Raw genomic sequence first — 9,387 nt, forward strand, 5'->3', positions numbered from 1 at the left:
GCCTGTTTGCTACCACATTTTTAACATTGGCAAATCAGTTATAACAGTGGAGACTTCCCCACCTGACAAACCTGCCAGGCAGATGAGCTTCCGTGCTGTTATTTTGATCTGCCACTGAATTCTCCACTGAGAGGGCAAACTCAAACCTCTTCTGTACCTGGCTCAGGATGTTTGAACCCCTGTGTAAACTGTATTGGCCTGGCCACACCTTTAGTCTCCTGCAACTCTCTGCTTCACAACCTATGTAATAGTCTCAAACTGACAACAGAGCTAATGTGCTACAGCCTCAAAGACAAGAATATTTTTTAAATATTTCTTTTCATTTTGACATTATGATTTATTACATTATTTATCCTTTTCCTTTCCTCCCTCCAAACCCACCTATATTCCCTTCCTTTCTCTTTCTCAAATTCATTGACTCTATTTTTCATTAATTATTATTAGACATATATACATGCATTCCTAAATATAACTCTCTCAGTCTGTATAATGTTTTATATATATGTAGGTTTTCAGAGCTGACCATTTGTATTGGATAACCAACTGCTGCGCTCTCTTCCCTAGACTATTTCTCCTGCTCTTGGAGTTTCTTAGTTCATGTAGAACTGAAGCAACATGAGCTTTCCCTGTCCACTTTAACCTATAACATTTATTTTTAATATATTTTTCTGGTGGCCATCTCTAGAGCCATTTTAATAGTGGAAACTGAAACAGTTGTTTCCATGGAAAGCTGGATAAGAAGACACCTTTTGACAGTCCTTTTCGCACCTTCCAGGTCACAGCATAAGCAGTTTTTCAACCCATCCACTCAGGTCTTCAGATAACAAAAAGAGAGTGGTTTTCTGGTCCTTATGATTTTTCTAAGAGCACCAAAGAAGGATATATGATCTACTCATCCTGGCCCCCAAATTCTCTGTATAACATTAAATCTATGGCACATATAAATCATCCATATGTTAACAGTGACATATATCCTGAAAGACATAGAAATAAAGTCATAGTTTGTCATAACTTGTCTGAATTGCACCCCCAAAACTGTGTTAACAAGCTGGTGGCCAGCTTATGGACTTTAGGAGAAACAATTGGACCTCAGGGTACTTAATTTAATAGTTGATTAGTCTCTTATAAAAAGTCATTACTTGTAAATGGTGGAAAAGTAAGGAGATGGAGCCCAATTAAAAGACCTATGTCACCAAAGTGGGCCAAGGGAAGACACTTTCTCCAATGCTTTCATTCTTTTGTCTTCTGTCTGCCATGTGGTAAGTGGTTCTATCTGCCATAGAGTTCTTTTCTCAAACTCAGAAACAGAAGAGCCAAATGATGGACTGGAATCCCTGAAGCCATGAGACAAGAGTTTTCTCCTTTAAATTGTTTCTCTTGGCATTTGTCACAGTCACAAATAAACTAATACAGCCATATGTTCAAAGCATACTATATGCAAGAATGAAGTCATCCATCATTCTAAACTATTATTTTGTGCAATTAATATACATTTATTTAAACAAACAAACAAAAGCAAGCCTGCGTGTGATCCTGCTTTCACTGTCGTGTTTCCTAACGTCTCAGACTAGAGTTAGAAAACACAGTGCGACCTCATATGTGGATTCCCTGCCAAGTGTCTAGTTTCTTTGGGGAAAATAAGAAAGAGGCAAGTAGATAAGCAGTGGGTAGATGAAACAATTTACAGATGAAAAATAGAGGAAAATGTTCTTAGATCATTGAATTAAAACAGTGCATTTTCTTGTGATAAGGATGCTGAAGTAGAGCTCTCCACAGCTGATAGCTTCTGGTGGGGGGTTATGTGGGGGAAGGACTCAGTTTTCTTTAAGGGGCTGGCCACTGGGAGTTTGTCCATGCTCCAGTGAGAATATTGGCAACACATATTAATCTTGTTTTCTTCTTCTTCTCCCCCTTCCCCTCCCCACTGTCCTCCTCCTCCTCCTCCTTTTTGATTGATTGATTGTGAGGTTTTTTCATAAAGTAACATCAAGAATTATCTGGGGACAAAGGGATATATGCTTTGTTTTCCCAGAGTGATAAAGAAGTTTTCTCTCTTATAAATGCAATGATTTGTGAATCTAGGGGGGAGGCATCAATGAGAGAGGGGCAAAGAGGCTTTAAGGAAATGGGTGTGGAGATCATGGAATACACGTGACATGAAGGTAGGAAGGCATCCATAGAGGACAGAATGGTACAGATGAAAGGGGACAGAACAGGGGAGAAAGGATCAAGCTATAAGAAAACATATTTCATATGCTAATTTAAAAAGAAAGAATAAATATAAAGTACAGAAACTTAAAAATCAGTTCCCTCCTAAAGTTACTGAGGTGATAGCATCCTCTTTTTCCTCTGCAAGTCCTTTGAAAGCCACAGCTCACTCCTACCCACTGCTTCACTGAAGCCATGTGTTTGTTCATCTTCAACACTTTCTCCTCAGCTGCAGGTCTCTTCAGTCTTTTAGGACATCTAGAAATCAGTTGGATAGGAAGGAGTTGTGGTATGAGGAGCAACTGTGTCTCCCAGAGAGTACCTCTCTGCTCAGATGGAGGACGGTACCTTGCCCTCTGAACAAACACTGGCCCTCCTTATTTGTAGACAGAATAATTCTAAGAGCATTCATCGATGTGTAACAATCTAGAAATGCCTCAAACTCATACATAAGAAATAATTTTCCACTCCAAAAAGGAAAAGAAAAATTACCCTCTGGCATTCTGACTTCTGTTGAGGTTTGGTGTTATTGTCTATTGCAATGCTAAGTGTGGGTCCCCAAGATCAGGAGTCTGCTTGCCCCCAAGATCTGGAATCTGCTTTCAGACTTATGATCCTGTCCTCGAGTTATTTCTGATTGGTAAATAAAGATGCCAACAGCCCATAGCTTCGCAAAAGAGACATAGGTGGGGTTTAGGTTTTCAGGGCTTGGGATCAGGGCAGAAACGTGAGGATAAGGTGCAGGAGGATGAAGGAAACCGGCCCGCAGTTTCACTTCATACCGTGGGTTATTCACGAACTGGGGAAGTCGAGATTCTGTGGAAATAAGCGGGTTAGAAGAGACAAGGAAGTGACACCAAGAAAGAATGCTTATCAAGGTGTAATCTTTACTTAGTGAAACGGGATATTTATACTTGAGGCGAAACAGTCATGTCTTTTAGCACATAAGTGAGAACAGGAATCAAGCATATCAAAGCGAGGACTCCAGGCAGGAGGGCTGATCAAAGTTTTAGTCCATATTGAATACTGGGCTCCCGGTTCTGGCTTAATCCCTAGCTGGCTCCAGACCCCTGGTGAGCCGAGCCGAGCTGCTGTCTCGAGCGTTCATTGAGACCCCTCAATGTGGTCAGCAGGACCAGTACAGGAGGAGAAAAGAGAAGCTGCGATGGGTTAGGAGTCATAAAAATGTGGCCCTGAGGACTGGTTAATTGAAGTTAAGAGCATCCCAGATGAAACATAATAAGTAATAACTCGGGGTTATCGATGGGAAACTAGATTCTAATAGTATAGAGGGTAGGTTTCTACTCAGCTTTTATGATATTTAAGGCTCATTGTAAATATAAAACTTATGAGTGTCTTTCACCCAGGAACTAAATGACCAAAGGTGGGGTAGAAACCATGGGCCAGGATTAAATAATTTGTACAGCAGACATCCCAGGAGAATCTGTAGCTAGGAAACACAGATAACATGGATGAAAACAGAAAAACCTGAAAAAACCCATAGGACAGGAGTGGTACCACATATCCAGCACTTCCACGTGAGGATTGCTCTGTGCCCAAAAGTTTTAATGATGAAGACTAGCTCTTCAAGCCCTCCCTTCAGATGGCATGAAATAAATACCTCAGTAGAACTTTTAAATAATATCTTAGGTTAGACGTTAAAAAGCATATGACTTCCTCATTGTGTGACTTTCATATGAGCTGCTCTATATCTTTGTGGAAGTGAAACAAGGTATGAATAGATAGACAGATGAAAAATGATTACATAAATTACAATTAAAAGATGTTTGGCAGTCACTGTAAATCTCAAGCATTCTTTTCATATTGAAATTAGAATTTCTTGGCTTCTAATCACCAGGAAAATAGGTGCTCTCCTGAAGGTTACACATACCTGTCACTAGAAAAAGTCATTGCTCCTTAGGTGAAAAATGTTAGCCATGTGGTCATTTCATAATGATACATATCTTTAATCCCAGAACTTGGGAAAGCAGAGGCAGGCAGACCTCTGAGTTTGAGACTAGCCTGCTCAATATTGTATGTTCTAAGCCAGTCTGACTACATGGAGAAACCCTGTCTAAAAAGTATTTTAAAAGCCATAAGTTAGCTGTAACTTTCCTAATCAGATTTGGTTACTCCATAGCTTTAACTATGATATCCTGGATATATCTACTGATGAAAGCTAAAGAAATACCTAAAAGTTCCTCCAACAGAAAAGAGTTAATATTTACTTGTTCTTAAGCACTCATAATACATTTTCTAGAAAAAAAAACATGATGAATTTTATGCTTATAATTTTTTGGCAAGGCTTAATCATATACATATACATTACATGCTTGTGGGGGTGTGGGGGGGTGTCTAGGAGTTTTCTGGAAATTCTGTGTCTTCAGCTTCATTTATTCATTAAAACATGTAACTAAATTTCATCTATAATAAGGCATGCATTTGTAATCTACTCAGCTTACTGATTTCCAAACAAGTTTCTCACAACTAGTGCCCAGTCTAAGATTTTCCTTTACAGAGCTTCTGTAATAGAGATATAACAGAAGCTGGTTCATGAAGGTAGTTGATTTCCTTGAGTAGAAAGAAAGAAAGTGAATGTTTTAGGAATGCAATGTGAATGAGGAACACATCAAATAGAAAAGGAAGAGGCAGTCATCTATTTCTTTTGGCTTTGGAAGTTCTAAGCTTAGATGAAATGAAGAAGCACCAATTGGTCACTGGGGTTGTTTTCTAACCAACTTACCATAGTGGTATTTTTGAGTCTCTCTGACACTTTGAACAATGTCAGTGAGAAAAGTGCAAAGGCAGGAAAACTCAGGCTATGTTCCGGTGTAACCCCAGGCTAAACCAACTAAGGAACCCAGAGCATCTCAGAGAAATGAGATGGAAGCTAGAGAGTTAAAGAAGAGAAGTTGAACTTGACCAACTGAGTTGAAAACTAACGATGAGAGAAAAAGCCCCTTGGATTTTCCAACATACTCACCTAATAGCTTCTTTGGTATGTAATATCTCTGGTGTATCTTGTTCAAAGTCAACTGCCACAAAACTGTTTTCTCTTTTCCCATATGATTCTGTTGGTAGAACAAGAATTGACCCAGAGCAAGAACTTCAAGTGCATCTAAAGTCTTTTGCTGCTATATCTTACAAGAACTCAATAAAGCAGTTGAAGTTGTATGTTTGCCTCCTATGAACATCTACAGGACAGTATTAGTCCAGTGGGATGCTCCAACAAAGCACAAGAGGCTGGGAGGGCTTAGATCAAAAGCTCTTGTTTCTCATGATTCTAGAAACAAGAGAGTGAAGGTCTGTGTTCTCTGCTAAGTCAGTTCCTGACTTATCAGTTCCTGATAAGAGCATTCTTCTTGGTTTACAGGCGTAAACCAAGTGTCAGAGTGATTTCTATTCCTTCTTATAAAGCTCCTAATCTCACCCTGAATCCTGCTGTCATAACTCACATCCACTAACTGCCCCACAAAGGTTCTATCTCTATAGATCACCACAATGAGGACTGGGGTATCGATGTATAAATGTAGTGATAACTGTATGTTCATGGAAGTAAAACCTATGAGACTTCTGTATTATGCCAAAGACATGCAGCACATATTATTAAACAGGTATCTGTGCTGTAATCTGCATTACACAGAAAACATGGAGCCATATCAAGATCAAATCATTCTTGTCAAGGCAGAAAGCATAACTCTAGGTTTGTGCATCATGGAACTCATGTAATAATAGCACCTGAATAAAGTTAGTACTCCATGGGAATTCACCTGCCTTAAGAAACTTTCTATTGATGAGTTGTAGTTTACAGGAAAAAAAACCATAAATCAACTCCTGCATAGGCCTCTAATCAACTTGCGTTTGAAGACTTGACCAAGCTTCCCAGTGTCTATAACTGCAAACAGAAAGGCTTCTAGTCACTGGGAAACTGATGAGGCCCTCCAGTCAACATCACCAGAGTGATACTGTGTTCTCTGCACTCTGGTCCAAATTGTATTCCATTCTCAAGGCTGGCAATCATTCTTGTGCACCCAAACAAGTCCTATTCTGAGTTTCTAGCAAATTGTATGAAGTATTTCACTGCCGATTTTTCATTGCTTACAGTAAAATCATTAGGCAGCAGTATTATCTATTGATTTCTACTTTGCCTTCCTCCACATGTTCTGCAAATCAGTGGCTTTCTCCTCTTCACTTGCTAAGAGGAAACAGCTGAATGAGTCAGTTAACCACGATGCGCAGGGTCTTTGTTCTCCTTAAATCAGCATGGGTCCTCTTCAGATTTTGAGGGTATCAAAGAATCTTTACCCTTTTGACAGATGTTATTTCCCATTTAGCATCAGAATTCAAAATACCTTTCTTATAATACAAATTCTGAGCCTTTATAAGTGACATCACCATCCAACCCTTTGTCCACAATACCCACCCCTGTCTTACAGCCTGCAATCTTAGGCAATATGGTTTAGTAATTTTTATTAATACTATTATTACATTACTAATATCATTATCTTTATTGATATAATAAGCTTTATAATTAAGTTTTCTCTGCATTAAATAAAAGATAATTGTCAAAGACCAAGGACTAATCTCATTCCTTGTAGCCTGCAGCAAATTACATACCTGTTCTCACAATTCATTGTTTTGGGGTTTGGTTAAGTAACTTGTTACTTGTGGAGTTTTGTACATTTTAATTGACTCTCTCTCTACTGGGAATTGAACCCAGCATTGCATGCTAGGCAAACAGTCTGCCACTGAGCTGCATCTCCAGCTCTTAATTGACTATTTCTAATTTGTCTAGACTGAGATTTTTCATTTGCATGTTGCATCCTTCAGTGGCTGACCCCCCTAATTTATTCCCATTTTATGATGTAATTCCTTGGGACTCAGTAGCTGAGTCACAGGTCTGACTTGAATTGTTTAGGTGCCCTAACTGAAATAACTCTTTCATTTGTAGAAGATGATGTTTCTTATAACAAAAGTAACACTATTCACTAGCAAGAAAACCACAGGTTCTATGCCGCTCCCTTTCCTTCTTTAATGAGGCTTTTCTGAACTAAAATTCAACTATAAGCTTTTGCTAATTTTCTTTATTAATTATTCCCTGCCTCCTCATTTCTGAAACTGATGAGCAAACTTTATTCCAATGTGTACTACATAGCTGTCAGAATACCTGGTCCAGCATTGTTTACTGTTATTCTTTTCTAACCACTTTCATGTTAAAAAGACATAGCAGCACAAAGACATTTGTTTTCAAATACTGTTGCCACTAACAGAAACAGGAATCTCTGGAAACATCCTGAAGCCAGAACATAGAAAATTAATATAGTACAATATGTTACATCAGAAAAAATTAAAAAAAAGAAACAGAAGTGCTCCAAAAATTACAAAAAAAAAAAAAAAAAAAAAACTAATGAGAAGATACAGCAGCTAGCTTGAAGGGACTCTTACTCATCAAATAAAGAATGTTTTTATCAACACAATAAATATATAAGATCATATATGGTGGTCTATTGAATTAAATAAAATTTTTTGTGTCCTTATTAACAAATATACAAATAAATAAATGTAAAAGAGTGATTTCTCACTGCAAAATGTTATCTGAAAACTACAGAAAAAGAATTTTAAAAATTACCATTTACAGCCATCCTTGTAAAATTTATTCAAGCAAGAATCATCAATGTATACATGGTCTAGTGGCAAAGAGATTAAAAGGAAAAAATCTATTTCTATAGCTCATTGTATCTTCCCACAAATCACTACCACTTCCCAATGGGGGAAAAAGTGAAATTAACATACTGCCAATACCACAAACAAGTGATCAAAATAATGACTTCAGAGTTACTATGCCCAACGATCTCTGTATCACTCAACACCAATCAGAGAAGCCTCTTCTTGCAGTAGATGATGACTAATCCAGAGACTTACAACTATGACCACAGTGAAAAACTATGGAACACTTGGCCCTAGACTGGATGCCTGTATCAAAGTTATCCCCTCAAGGTGAAGGGATCTCTGTGGAAGAGTAGACGCAAAGATTCTTAAGAACTGTGTATGGTGGATGAATGTAAGGAAAAAGCATCTTCCAGACAAAACAGAACTGATGCACACAGAAACTGACAAGCTCTGTGAAAGAATTCATAAGACTTGCACAAGCTCAAGCAAAACAAGTGCCAGCATGGGAAAGGAAAAATATACACAAAATCCTACCTCTAAGCAAGAAGCCATTTGCAATTGATACATGCTGTGGGAGGAAAGTCAGTTTCTCCAGTGGAGCAAGGCTGAGTACATCAACTACACTATAGATCAGGCTTTGTGGTCAGCAGTCACTGACAAACACAAAGTGCACGTCATACATTTTGTGTACTTTGTTGTTATGGTGGTGGTGGTGGTTTGGTTTTGTCATTTTACGTATTGTTTTGTTGGTTTTATTATTTTTAAGGGTTTTGGAGCAAGAGAAAGAACATAAAGTTGAATGAATAAGGAGATAAGAAGATCTGGGAAGGCTTACAGGAGAGAAAACTGTGATTGAAATATACTATATGAAAAATAAATAATAAAAATGATCTCAATAAGGTAATGCATTCACATGCTATAAAATAAAGTAATTTTTATGTAATATTCTTCCAAAGACATAAAACTTGAATGCAATCATAAGAAAATATCAGAAGAACCCAAATATACCTTCCTAAAATCAACTATTCTAGTTTATTCCAAAATGTCAGTGGTACCAAAGAAAAAGAAAAGCTGAGGAGCTGTTCCAGCTAAAAGAAGACTGTAGACATATGAAGGCTAAATTGGATGCAGAATCCTGGACTGAATCCTGGACTAGAGAAACAAAACCATAAAAGAAAATGTATAGTCAGTTTTCTCCAACAACAACAAAAAAAAGAAAGGCAACAATAAATCACTTCCTGTACAGAATAAACTGAAAGTAACAAGCCCCAGATTCCATTGGTTTGTCAGCAGCTCAACTGCCTCACACTTGATAACGTTCTTTCAGTCTGAAGGCCAAGTACATCAAGACCCTAGAAGATACAATTTTTTTTATGACTTGTTGAGCGTTACCTACAATGTATTTTCATTACATCCATTCCTCTTTTCTCCCTTTAACTCCTCCAACACGCAGCTCTCACCTCCATTCCCCATCCCAAATTCCTATTGTCCTCTCATTTCTTTCCTTTT

Source organism: Mastomys coucha, unplaced genomic scaffold, assembly GCF_008632895.1.
Source record: "Mastomys coucha isolate ucsf_1 unplaced genomic scaffold, UCSF_Mcou_1 pScaffold19, whole genome shotgun sequence".
Taxonomy (NCBI): domain Eukaryota; kingdom Metazoa; phylum Chordata; class Mammalia; order Rodentia; family Muridae; genus Mastomys; species Mastomys coucha.